This window comes from Pteropus alecto, unplaced genomic scaffold, assembly GCF_000325575.1.
Source record: "Pteropus alecto unplaced genomic scaffold, ASM32557v1 scaffold78, whole genome shotgun sequence".
Classification (NCBI taxonomy): domain Eukaryota; kingdom Metazoa; phylum Chordata; class Mammalia; order Chiroptera; family Pteropodidae; genus Pteropus; species Pteropus alecto.
In genome coordinates, this window is record NW_006443124.1 from 17,947,503 (window position 1) to 17,962,363 (window position 14,861).

Here is a 14,861-nt window from a genome sequence, read left to right on the forward strand (position 1 = left end):
ATTCATATTGCATCCAGGAGCTTGACATGACCTCCTCTGTACTGCCCTCTCTAGTATGCATTCTCCTTTCTCTAACCTGGCCTCTGATACCCATGCTCTGGACTGTGACCAGCAAGCATCTCCTGGGCCATGGAAGGGATACTGTCTTATGGAGGGCAAGCTCTCAGGGATGAGAGGGGAGCAAGGGGAGCTGAGACATGCCACGCACCCCAGCTTACTCCGTGGAGAAATCATCCTGCCCTAGACGCTGGTGGTTGATGGCCAGGGTCTGTTTCCACATCTCAAAGTGGAAATGACCCCTAAAGTGTCTTCTGGTGCTAATCTCATCAGAGAACTCTCCCAGTCATTTCAGGGTCATCCACTCCTGGTTCTACGGGGTTCTCAGTCCTTTTCCTGGGATTATTTTCCCTGGGGCTCCTCACCACAAACTCTTCCTTGGACCTATAGGCCTCCTGCTCTATGGTACACCCCACCCTACCTTGCAGATTCCAGGCTGGACACTGCTAGACACCTGGCTGGGCACTAGAACCCCCGATGTCTCAGATAACTGCCAAGTAATGACCAGCCACAAAAACAAAACAGTGTGACCAACCAGAAGGCAGTTACCTCTATTCGCCTCGGGCCTTTAGAACCCAAATGGACCTAAAATGGCCAGTGACACCGAGGCCACTAGTACACATCCCAGTGGCCACATTCTTAAGTATGTACAAGGAAGAGTATTAGTAATTATTTAGCACGATGTAATTCTTATGATGTGGTTGTTAGAGGAAAAACTTCACGTTAAAAATGAGACACTACAAGTACCTGTGTCCCCGTGGACGGTGATTTGCCCTTAGAAGCCCAAACCCAGGTGCAGAGACCCGGATCCGGCACAGCCACAAGTTCTTGGAGCCCTGCTTGGCAGAGGACGCGGCTGCGGGTCCTGTGCACACGCACGCACAGCTGAGAGCCTGACACCACACACTAGCATCAATTAGATGGTTGAGGACGAGGCGAAGAGGGGCCCCCAACACGCGCACACTGGAGTGCAGGACGGCCACACAGGACTGCCAGGAGACTTGAGGGAGCGGAGAGCAGGGGAGACATGGCCCGGAAGCACTGACTGGGAGACTCCGAGAGGGGGAGGGTACGATGACGGTCTGAGAGCTGTAGGGGTGGGCCTTTCGCTGGCGAAGAACATGGGTAGACCGTGCGCTTTATACCAGGTAGTCCAAAAAATAAGGAAGACGCTGCGCAGGCGCAGTGTGCAGGTTGGGTCTCACGTGCGCAGCGTGGCAGAGGTTTCTGCAGAGACACAAACTGGAGAACCAGGGACAGGAATGGGGGGCGGGGGGAGGGGTACGGGCCCGCCCTCTGTCCCCCGCAGTCCCCCGCAGTGTTCTCCCCTCAACCCCAGCTCCTCCACACGGCCTCCCTTCCGCAGGTGCTTATTGGACAGGAGGCCACACCAGGAATCACCCGCCTTTCACAAAGCCTGCTTTATGGCAACAGGCAGTTTGTTCCCTCCCGGTCTGCGCAGTCCTGTGATCCCAACGGAATGCCTTCGGAAGCACCTCTTGCTTTACAGGTCCGATCCAGACCGCTTCCGCCCCTGACCGCCCCTGCTAAGACACCTGGAGAGAGGTGGCTCTGCTCAACTCCCCCCTCCCTCCCTCCCTCAGCTCCCATTCTCGCCCCTTCGTGTCACTGGGCGCTTGCCTGTCTATGCCCTGTTGACAATTAAGAGACTGTCCTCTTTTCCTGATGGGTGCTGGGCTTTTTAATGTTTTCCGGAGAGCTGCTCAATTACTCCAGCGCCGTGATGTTTTCTGTCAGTGCCCTCCGACGTGACTGCAGGTCTGCTGGAAGAAATTCCTGAAAGCGCTTAGGGTTTATGTTTAATTTGTTGTTGACTTTTTGTTTTGCATTCCCTTCTACTTTGTTGAATCGTACTATTTTCCTGCATAGGAAACAGTCTTTTAATGACTCCAGTTTTCCCACTCATACAGAAAAGAATAGGGAACAAAATAATATGCCTGTGTTCCTATGGCCCAGAATTGAGAAATGTTAACATATTTTCATTGTTTAGAACCATCTTTAAATATATTTTTAAAAAGGAAATCAACGTTCCTGGTCACATTCATTCGTGTTCAGTTTCATGTAACTTATGTGTACTATGTTAGAATTTGATTTTATTTATGATTCCTGAAAAGCAGTATGGTTGAGAAAAATATGTCTTAAATAGAAATGAAGAACACAGTCTATTTTCTGATATCTTCTAATTTTGAACTAGATTAGAGTTTGAAGTACTAATTTATTAATCTTTTTATAATTATAGCTATTATTAAACTACATACCTTTACAAATCATTCCCAACTCCTTGGCAATCTGATGACATACCCTCCACCCAAGTGAAGAGTGGGTATTATAGATAAATCGAACAATTATGATTGCTTTTCTTCTCCGTTATTCTCTCTCGTCAAAAATAATTGGAGTTTTAATATCGTAGCAGATCAAACATATTCAAGTATGTTGAATGAGTGGTTTAAATTTGATAAAATTGTACTATTATGTTTATAAACAGAATTGTTTAGTATTAAAAATCAGTATTATCAGAGGCAATTCCTATGGACAAAGGTTATGTGCTGTATTTGTATAGCGTGTGCGTCTGTGTACCTGTGTGTGTGTGTGTGTGTGTAAACACTCTACCTATCCCTTAATATTAAGATTTTCTTCCTTAGCTGAAGCTCATAATTGATTGACTTGTCTTGTCTTAGCTTCCTTTCTCCCATGTCTTCTCTCATATCCTTTCTCTCTCTTTATTTCTACCAAGCTTCTGCCCCACTCTGTATATTCCAGTTTTACTGAATTCCTAAGGTGTCCTAATTTATCATGTTATTTTATCAATTTTTCCATCTCTTAAGTTGTCCTCTGGAGTTTCCTTGCATATGTTCTTCATCCTTCCATTTGCAATTTGTTTCTTGAGACCAACCAGAATATCACTTTTGGGGAACAAGAAAACATTAATGATGGCATGGGAACATATATTCAACATTTACATTAAATGTTTAAGACTCTTAATGAGTAAAGAGCATTAATAGACAAATGCCTCACCAGACAACTATATGGACAAAGTACTAGGCAGATGTGTCACGAATGATGAAATGCAAAAGGTCACTCATCCTGAGGAGAGAACTTTCAGCTGAAAAAAATAAGCCATCATATAAATGTGAATTAAAACAAGATCCTTTTCTCCCATCAGAGGGATAGAGATTAAAGTTGTCATTATACGCCCTGTTGATGAGGAGGGGGTATGCTGGAAGAGATGTAGAAGGGCACCCTGTCTCACCAAGACTTCAAATGCTGACACCTGTGTGGATCCAGGACCTTTGGTCTTGCAGTCATGCAGAGAAACATCAGCCTGCATCCAAACAAGAGAAAAACATCTCTAGTCCTCGTGATGGCCTTTCAAGAGAATACAAAACGGAGATTACATCCATGGAACGTCTTGAATTATTTCACTCTTTTTACCCCTCATTTACCTCTTCTCCCAACTTCTCTCAGGAAGTAGGTAGAGTCAGGTGTCTGTCTCAGTCTTTATCATGTAGATGTAACCTCTTCGACTTCTTGGACTCCAGTCAACCAGTTTGCCGACAGAGTGGGGCCCTAGATCACAACACTTCCCGGGGGCCATGGTCAGTGTCATGGCCTTGAGTCAGAGGGAAGGTAGGACTGCACATGTTTGTGCAAATAAATGTTCACCTGCATGGATTCAATTTATAATTTTTTTCCACCCTGATTTCAAGCCTTTGGTTTTCATAATTTTTTGTTTCAAGGATTTTCGTGTGATGTAAATCAGAATTACCCTGAAGTTATTAGGATAGCCAAACTCTAAAAGAGAAAAAGCGAGGTGGGAAGGGGGTGCAGAGAATGTATTTGAGAAGCTCTGATCTGCATCCAGACTGACCATTTCTTACCACCTCCTCCCCCTTTGCTCCCCCGGGGTAATTAGTAAAGACCTTGGGGGTGAAGCTTTGAGGCTATGCTATTCTGGTTCTCCTCAGATTTTGCCCAGTGGCTGGAAACAATCACTATAGTGTTGTGTGCCTAGTAGTGATGTTCTATTTCCCTCATTTCTCTCCACTTATTAATATTTTTTTTCTGTAGGAAAACACCATTTCATTGCTCACAATTATCTATTTATTTGAATTTTTTTTAATATCAGTTTGGACTCAGAGATATGCCATAATATGGATGATCACCTAATATTGTCATTGTTTACATTTTTTCCCAAATCCTTCCAACTTTGGCCAATGGGAGCCCCAAATTATTGATATTTACTTTTTGAAATTCTCAAAGCCACCCGGACTCCCTGAGGGGTCACTTACAACTAGGACTGCCGGTCCCTGGAGGGGCGATGAACGGCATAAACATCAAAATCAAAAAGTAAACACTGATGGTTACAATACTGGTATAAGTACCATTTATTGAGTGTCAAGCACTTTGGACACACTTTTTAAATGAAATCATTATAAACCCAAAGTCTTATTTTCACTCTCCTGAGTTTTCACATGAGGAAACAATCTGAACTGCAAGACCTCGGCTGAGTTCACTTAGCTGCAGAGAAGGTCCAGGGAAGGCATGTTCCTTCCTTGTTTGCTGGTATATTCAGGCTCAAACCAGCATTGGCACCTATGAGAGCAATGCTTTGTTTATATGCTTCCCTTAAAAAGCACTTATATCCCTAGCTAGTTGAGCCACTGGTAAAAAGAATCTTTCTGCGTATGCACTGGCCCATGCTACCACCCCATTCCCAGTGCAGCTCTGGGAGCTAAATATAACCATGTGTTTTATGTTGCATACAGAAAAGAGAAAATGATCTTTATATTTCATATCAATTACTATTTTTCAAACCTAAATTATTTCCCACATGCATTCTTAAAATGTCTTTGGAGTTGTCCTTTACCAAAAAGACACAATGCAGATTCACCAAGGGTCCCTCCATTTTTTAATACGGATCTTTTAGAAGCAGCTTCTGGAGATAAGATTTGGGGGACAAAGGAGAGGAAAACCTTTGCTCAACACACATAGTCAAGGGGTGGACTTGCAAGAAGGTGCCAGATAAAAAAACAATGGGCATCATAGTAGGAAAGTTAGTTCTTCATTGGCCCAGGAATTCGCAGCTCAGCCTGGAGGATAAAGCATCTTTACCAGGTCTCTGTATGGCTTGTTCCCTGTGCAAAGAGAGGCGAGTTATCCCACAGCCAAAACCCATTAGAGAATCTGAGCTCTGTGGTCCTGAGACATGGGCAAGAGACCACAGTGTGGCTCAGCTTCCGCGTTTCCCTGGATGCTGCTGAGTAGTCTTCTGAGGAAGAAGGAGGTCTTTGTGCTCAGCTTTCCTCTAAGTAAGCTCCTTAAGTGAGTGAAGAGAGGCGAGTTATCCCACAGCCAAAACCCATTAGAGAATCTGAGCTCTGTGGTCCTGAGACATGGGCAAGAGACCACAGTGTGGCTCAGCTTCCGCGTTTCCCTGGATGCTGCTGAGCAGTCTTCTGAGGAGGAAGGAGGTCTTCGTGCTCAGCTTTCCTCTAAGTAAGCTCCTTAAGTAAGTGAATGCCCTGAAACAGTGTGGGAAGGGTCTTCTTTGTTTTTAGGGCTCCCCTATAAGAGACAACCAGGGCTTGTGGGTTCATTGTTGTTTCCTGCCTTTCCTTGTCACTGAAATAGCAGACAACTTAAAAAATATATAAAGATCAAATGATAAAGTAAAAAAAAAAAAAGAAATTGCCCACAACACAACAGAGCTGGGAACAGGAGTGAGGGATCATGGAAACCAGAGGGCATTTCCAGGGAGCAAAGAGCAGAAGGATAGTGGCAGGAGGCACCATATGGTGGAAGAACGTTCCTGCCTGGCCGGGTGACTTCAGAGGGCTGGGCTGCAGACATCCTCATCGGGCACTTCCTCCTGAGGCTGCCTTGTTGTGCTCATCCCGACGGGACCTCTCCCGTTGCATGCACCTGGATCTGTCCCTGAGCAGCACTTGCAGATGTGAGCGAAGTCATCTGTGAGGCAGAGCAGGGGCAGGAAGAGTGCATGATGTAGGTGTTAGGAATATGTGGTAAGAATGGTGACAACATGAATGTATAAAATGACCTAATCCCAGCAGTACCAACTCAGGAATAAACCTCTGGAAAGGCAGAGACTTAATGTGGAGAAAGCTCAATCTCTCTGAGGGCATAAATACAGCCTGAGTGAAGGAGACACACACTGAATAGCAAATGATTAATACTCCTGGGCTTCACAGGTTTAGTAGAAGTCAAAATTATATGTCGATCATTAAAACCTGCTACTGTAATTCAAAAGCTCTGGAAAAATAAGTGGACACGAAAAACCACAAGGGTTTTTAGTGAAATAATCAAAGGCAGAGGTCCTTTATCTGATAGGAAACCATAATATGAAGCTATAACTACTGAAAAGTATGGACAGCAGCAGTAACCATCAACCATATCAATTAAAATGCATAGGTCACACCAGAAAGGATCAGCATTTGTACCATACTGTTATGTGTACATGCAATAATTTGCTGAATGCCAGAGATGCAACTCTCTTCCCTGTCACTCGAGAAAGCACGAGGGTTTTAGGACTCTGTGCCAAGAGCTGAGACCATATTTCTCCTCCATCTTCTTCTTATTCTAATCTATCCATTATTTTTTATTAACAAATCATACCCCATGAATCAAGTTCTTTTTTCTCTCTGGGTACAGAGCTTACAGAAGTTGCATCTGTGTTTACAGCAGCAACAGCAAAAGTTACTAAACGATATTTTACATCAGGAACAAAGGAATGTAACATGAATCAGAAATCTAAAGAATCAAAAGGGAAAATGCGACCACGGCACAATTCTTAAGAGGAGATTCAGGGATATTTTCTACGCGTTTGGTAACAAGCCATACTCCAAAGGGAATTGTGGAAGGAAAAGGATGATGTTGCCACAGAAAGGATGATGTAGAAACCCACAGGAAATTAATCTAGTACAAAAGGAGCACAGAGTCCGCCCAAACTTGCAGATGAATCAGCTCCCTTGAGAGACATCACCTGGAAGCAATGCATCCCTGTGGACATTGGGAAAGTCCTCGTCTGGATACTTTATACTGAGAAATCACTTCTATTCTCATTAAGAAAAAAAGGTTTTATATTTGAAGTAGATACAACTTTAAGAAAGTATTAACTTCTTGAGAACTCAAAAATTACCTCAGAAGCGAATCCAAGCAAATTAAAATATAAAGTTTAAATGAAAATATTTCTTCAAGGGGAAAACTCAGTTTTCATTGGGATTTTTAATAAAGTACACTATAAGATAGCGGTTTTCATTGTATGCTTCAGGACCATTATTTGCAACCTTTCATACATGAATCTGAATTTAATTCTAATTCTGTTGTGTCTTTTGAGGTTTCAGGTAAGATTTCCTTAAAAAAAAAAAGGAGAACTGATGAGTTATTTTGTGAAAATTAACTCAAAATATATAGCTCACTTGCAAAAATATTAATATGCGAATTTTCATCATGCATCTGCATAACGTGTCCGTAGTAGATAGAAGCTTCGTTATGGCTGCTGAGTGACCTGTTCCTTTCTGCTTGGCATTTCCCAGAAGCGATGGGTGGCAGAGGGAATGCTGAGTACAGCCCAACTCACACTTTCAGAAAAAATACCAAGGGACCCCAGGGCCAAGGAAGTGGGCTTTAAAGCCCCTATCAGAGGCTTCCAAAATAGATGATTTTCTGGTTTGGTAACATTTTCCCACAGCAAGTCATACAAAGTTGCCTAATGCTTCCCCATGCCTCAAACATGGAGTGTAGCATTTACCACATTTATCTATGCGTTCATCCCTGTATCCATCCATTAATCAATGTTATTATTAACCTGATCAGCTTTTGCTCATCATCTGTCATATCCAAGCTCAATTCAACAACTTTTCAGAGATATCTTCCTTAACTACCATAAAATACTCAGTTTCCCAGCCTCCGGTTCCTCTTTGTCACTCAGTGAAGTGACGGCGGGGTTCAGCCTTCTGACATGGTAGAGTGGATGTGTGGTGGGGAGCAGGGAGGAAAAGCTCAGTGTGGACATCCAGGTAGAGCGATCTAAGTGGAGGATGGCATGTGTGGACCAGAGCTTGGGGAACCTGGCCGAGTGTCCCCTGCCATGTGAATAACAGAGAAGGAATGCTGGTGTTTAATACTAACTCCAGTTACCCATGGAGGAGCTGCACCAGGAAATATGAGATAAGCCTACAAAGCTTTCCCTCCAAGGCATTTTTTCCTGTAGGGACATGGGACTGGGCTCTCATTCTGGATCTCTCTCTTCCTCAGGGAATCTTGGTGTGAATGCTGTGTTCTGCAGGCCCTGGGTTTGTTCTGAGCGACATTGATGTCTGCATGGTACGTTCGTGGGAGGTGCCCATGATAAGTTTACTCTTAAAAAGTTACACGTGGTTACATGCATAGATTCTCATTGCAAGAAATGGAAACATGCACAATCAAAAATTCCACCTTTTGTCCCCCCAAACTCCTTTCTGCAGCAGTAATTACTGCTAAAAACTTCCTGCATGTCCACATAGACCATTCCCTTTGCACGTACTTACAGACATATGGACAGAGATGCACAGATAGTATTTGTTTCTTGTTTCCTCCAACATGTTATTATGAACAATTTCAAACATACAGAAATAAGAATTATAGAATGAATCTTTTTATAACCACCTACATTCTAGAATTCACGTTTGGTTGTGTTTCTTTATTGCATATCACTCCATTTATCCATGGTACCCTCTATTTATCCATGAATTGATTCATTTTTTTTAAAAGTGCATTTTAAAGTAAGTTATTGATATCAGGGCATTTCACCCCAAAACACATTAGCATTCAGTGCATCACACCAACCCAGACTTTCCATCCTATACAGTTTAAGAAGTAAATGTATACATGTAACTGACACTCCTATCAAGAACATTGTCTTCCCTTCCTGCCCCTTCCGAGTCAATCCCTGTTCACACACTCCACATCCCCTCCCTCCTACCTCTCTTTCTACTCTTCTTACTTCTTAGCATAGATGATTGTTTCCTGTTCTAGAATTTCATATAAATGGAATCTTACAGTGCATACTTCTTTATTTCTGCCTTCTTTACCTAAGCACGATATTTGGGAGATTCATTCATATGTGGCCTGTATCTGTAGTTACTTTATAAAAACAGCTTTATTGAGGTGGAATTGACCAAAGTGAGCTCCCAATATTTAAATTGAGTAATATAAGTTTTGACATATTCAAATACCTGTGAAACTATAGCAATGGGCAAGACAGTGAACACAGCCAGCATTCCCCAGAGTCGCCTGAGCCTCATTATAGTCCTCCCCTCCAGGTCCTCAGACACCTCCTCCATCCCCAGGCAATACCTGCTCTACTTTCTGTCACTATAGGCTCTTGTTGAGGTTTCGGCTAACAAAAGTTGGAAGAAACTAACAAAAGGTACAAATTTAGAGCAGGTTAGTCTCCCAGATTTCTGCTCTGAATCTGGTCAAACGAGGGCACCAATGGCCTCCCTTTGTCTTTTCTTTGCCAAAGTTAGATTGGCAGATACAAACACTTGGAGGCAGTACTTCCTTGGGCCTCATATTTTCGTCACTCTCAGATTTTCATATATTCTGTTGTCTTCTTCCTCACAGTAGTTATTTTCCCATTTCTACCATTTTGTGGCTTGGAGCTTGGCATGGATATAGCAAGAGGATTTACTCTTTTGGCTTTTTGCCTGCTGAAGGGCACAAGTCGTATTTCATGTGTTTTCAGGCTGCCAACTGTCATGTCGGAGGCCAGAGAATTGGTAGTTGCCTGGACAGAAATGTGGATTGCACCATACATGTGGCTGATGTCCTATCTACTGAGGCTGCCAACTCTCAGGGGTTCGTCTAAATTTTTATTTTTTAACACTCTTTGGGAGTGACTGTGGAGCCTGGGGCCTGTACTGTTTGAGCCTCTTTAGGGACATTTTTTGTTTCTTGCTAAGTTATAGAGGTTTATTGCTTTTGAGTCACATTCAGCAGAAGTATACCTTTGAGAATCCTTTGGAGAAACAAAAGGGTTTAGTACTTCTAGGAGAATGTACTGGTTGCCATGGCCTAATATCTAATAAGAAGATAATTGCATGGAATTTTTAAGGGGTTCTTACTCTAAAACAAATGTGACATTGGTGCCTATGGGAAGATCAAATTTAAAACAAGACTGGAAGGTATTATGGCTAGTCTATGATACACTTCCTTAACAAGATGAAAGTACAGAAACCAGACTTACAATGAAAATGATAACCTATTTATACCATCGACCCACCCTTATCACATTGTAGTCATATAATTTTTCAGATGGGCCCCTGGAGCAAGTCCTTATCAAGATCAGAATGGCCTGATCATAAATGGCCAGACCCTCCGCTAATGGTTAGAAGCTGGTACAACTGGAGGGTGATATTTAGCGCCATATAGGAGCTATATTTTGAGAGCTCCTTTCCTAAGACTAACTGGGCCAAAATGGAACTAAGGGCTACAAGAGGAGAAAAACATGTGGAAACTTTTGTGGAAGGATCCCACATACCACACTCTGAAGGCACACAACTCTACATTTAGGCATAGTAACTCTTTGATTTCCACTTCAGTTGGAATTCTGATCCTTGATATAAAGAAGCAAATTCAAGATGTAGTCGAATGGGCAGGTCAGATCTTGATGTTATCACTGAAGATGAGATGCAATTCTTTGAAGAATTGAAAACAATGGTCCTTGTCTTACTAATATCATCTATACGAAAGCAGCAATGCAGATCCAGGTGTACTATAAAGCCCACCCATCCTGGTAGTGATCTCAAAGCCTCCTTGTCCACCTCAGGATTATGCTGATACTGTAAAAATACATGGCATTAGAAAAAGTACTGACTGCACTTAAGAGAAAAAACTTACATAGTGATTGACCTAGGCCTCTGATAATAGGCAAATCTGTCTTAGAATTTATTTAAAATGCTTACATCCTTCCTCAGGCCCTTGCAGAGGTAAATTTTCTACCATCCAGGACCATCTTTTCCAGATCCTGAAAACCCTCTTTAGATCCAAACATCCAAGGAAATAAGACTACAGCCTGACAGTCATGTGATCCTGGTGTGAACACCATGCGATTCTCACATGGTTCCTGTGTGAGTGCTCTGTGATCCCCAGCTGACCTTCATGCGATGACCAATGCTGCTGCCATAAAACAAGGTTCCTAAAAACAGACCAGGGCACCACTGCTGTGCCTTAAAATGTTTCTTCTCAACAGCAGCAGCCCCTATCATAAAGCAAGTTCCCTCACAAGAGACTCAGCCTCAGGCCTTAAAGCGGCAGCAGTGCAACAATAGCTGCTGTTGCCATATCTCAGGGCCCTCAGGACACATGTGGCCTCACAGTGCAGTGCAGCAGCAGTACAGAAGGCTCTGCCCCTGCCATAAAGGAAGTTGTCTAGAGCAGATGCTGCCTCAGGCCCTAAGTAGTGTCATGATGGTAGCTGCAGCTGCTGCCATAAACCAATATTTTTCAGAACAGACACGAACTCGTTCCTGAAAAAGCACCAGCCTCTGAAAAAAGGCTGAATCTACTGTTTTCCCTGGTCTATCATTGATTTCTTTAGCCCCCACCCTGAGCCTGAAGTATGTACACCAGTCCAGCCATCCACATCAGAGAGTGGCCTCAGCCTTGGTTAAGACACCATTACCCCAACTCTCTAGACACTATCACTTATCACAGGTGTGCAGAGGGTGGCTATTCCAACAAATCTGCCCCAGAAGCTTGGAGTTCAGCTCTCTTGAAAATGCTGCAGCTGGAGTGGAGTCCCAAACCTTCTTCAGCATCAGCTCCTAGGCCAGAGCAAAGGATCCCACCCTGACAGACTGGCTCTTCGGTTGTCCCTGGGGTCCACAATCTGGCTCCTGCAGGCCTCTCTGTGGTTTTACCATAACCAATCTTTCTGCTCTCATCCTGGGTTCCTTTTTCTCTGGTCCTTCTTGGCTGCCCTTTTTACATGCAAAAAAAAGTTTGGTTCACACCCCACTACTCCCAGATGTGGTGAGGTACAGGTCTTTAGCAACACTGTTAATTTAAAAACAGTCCTGGGGAAGGTTGAGACCTAATAGGGGAGGGTGGCCTACAGCATACACAAATAAGAGCCATGAGTAAAGTAGGTTGATTTAGGGTGTGGCAAGCTCAACATCGGGTTTCACCAGGAGGGCTCCACATTTTAGTGGGAAGCTTTCAGGACTCAGATGAACACACCTGTGGCACAGCCTAGGTTGTAATACATTCTACATTATCAGAAAACTATTGAAAACCTAGCTTTTCCTAATTTCCACTCAGGTGTTATTCCTGATACCCACTAGAAGGGAGCACAGAAGAAATTTTTCTAGTGTTATCCACAACAATGTTATTTCCAAGTTGCACACAAGGTGGCACCAGAGAAGTGCTTTTCCTGGTGTTTTGTACTCAGGTATTATTCCCCAAATGGAAACGATGACACCAGAGAAAAATTTTTTCTGCTCAGTGATATTCAGATGTGTGATGTGGGATGTAATTCCCAAGATACACACCAGATGGCAGAAGAAAGAGATTTTCCTGACGAAGCCACTCATGTGCTAGTCCCAAATGCACTCAGTATGGCGGCGCAGAATAACTATTCCTAATTACTCTGACTGAGTTGTTCTAGATGGCAGCACAGAAGAGCTTTCCTGGTGAATTCCACTCCAGTGTTATTGCCAAAATGTCCACGAGATGGTGGAAAAGAGAGTTTTCATGTATTAAGGGCTCCACCCACACCACATTAATGAGAATGCCGATCCCAGGTACTAAGCTCATATTAGATAATTCCAGTATTAGGTCCTTCATGTGCCTTATATCATCTACTGCTCCCATTTGCCAGATGAGACAGAGAAAATAATTTTTTTTCATTTTGCAACAATTTAAACCGAAGACTGATTCTAACACAGTTCTGAGTACAAAACTGACATCTAAATGGCTGGTGAACAGAAGAGCATAAATGCAAAGGGTCCAGGACAATAGAGTAATCCAAATAGTTTTTGCAGCTTTGGATTGAAGCTGAGTCATTCTATTTGAAGAAAGCCTGCACATAGCTTAGTGGTAAGGCTTGCCATGCACTCACAGAAGCAGGTTTTTGGGGTGAGGTTTGGGTAGGCAGCTGAGGATAGGGAGAGGCTGGAAGGGGGTAGGTGGTCTGGGCCTTTAAAGGAGTACAACCAGCTTCCATCACTATGAAAAATGACTTCCGTACTCTACACCATGGATGACCTTGGGCCTTTAAAAATCTGTTGTTTCTCAGCCCAGAGCACCAGACTGCTTCTGCCCTTGTTCTCTTACTCTGAGGCCTCAATTATCATGAGTTTATAGAATTGCAGAATGGGATCTAGGAGGGCAGTTCCCTTATGGGGGAGTACCCGAGTCCCAGACAGGTGAGAACTGACTCCTGGTCCTACCATCTACTAGCTGTGTGACCTCGGGCAAAAAACGCAACACTCAGTCTCCTCACAGGGAAGTTGGGGATAACTGCTCCCTGTTAGAAGACGATGAAATTTTAGTGCAATTGTTGCATTTTAGCTCTCACCTAACATATAATCAGCACTCGCACCCCTCCCCCTTCCCTTTAATCCTTTCTCTGCCTTCTATTGGCTGAATAAATCAGGAATTTAGAAAATAGTCTCCTTTTAGCAGAATAAGCTCTCCTATTGGTATCCAAATAATCACAGTCCCCCGAAGTGCTAACTCTGGCATCTGCGCTAGCTTTATCCTTAGGGGAGCATTAACTACAGCCTTACTCTTAAAGTCGGTCCCTGTTCTCCGTTATAGGGTCATCCCACCATAAATCCCTTTACTATTTTGTACAATCCACCTTTCCCAGTGGTGGCTTCTGCAGTTAGGCCTCTCTCAAACAAGGCCCGGCCGAACACTGGGTGGAGAGTCACCTCTCAGCTCTGAAAGGATTTCATGGCCCCCAAAATCATGCATCATATTGAAACTAACACACATTCATTTGTGTAAATTTTGAGATCTCCTTGGTGCTCAAACATACAGAAACATGTATGCAAAAACTCTTACACCAAACATTACAGTACCGACATTGATGGCAATGGGTACTGGGCCTAGTTAATCCCATCAGGCCTCACATGCCTTTCCTGTTCTGTGCAGTGCACCTCTCCCAGTGGCAGCTCCTGCTGTCAGGCCCTTTTCAAACAAGCTCTGGCTAGGCTCTGGACGGGGTGTCTCCTCTCAGCTGGGAAGGAACCCGTGGTCCCAGAGGGCGGGGATTTGGTTGAAAGGAATGATGTTTCTTTGGAGGAAAGCCCCAAAGTACACAGTCATGTGTGCAAGCACACTCACACCTGACTTTACTGTACTGACATTGATGGCACTGGGTATTGCGCCTAGTTAATCCCTTCTATGGGATGCCCCATAGATTTCATTGTCTTCATGGAATACACGGAGTTGGAGTTGCATTTCACAGCCTCTGGTGGTAAAGCATACTGAAGGGGTAGCTATGCTATTGTTTTGCTTGTTCTGGGGTTTTACTTTTGTTTATGAACGCTCCCAGTACTTAATCTTCTTTGAAATGATTTTCTGGTAGTATTTTCCACCCAAATATTCCATTCAAACACAATTGTGATACTCCATGCAAGTAGGTAATTGGTTCGATTGTTTCATTTACCAACACATTATTTTTACAAATGTGAAGGGGCAGGCGAGTTTCTGTGTTGTCTTCCTTTCCTGCAAGAAGAAAGATCTACCTTCAATGATGGGGGACTTGCCTTGTA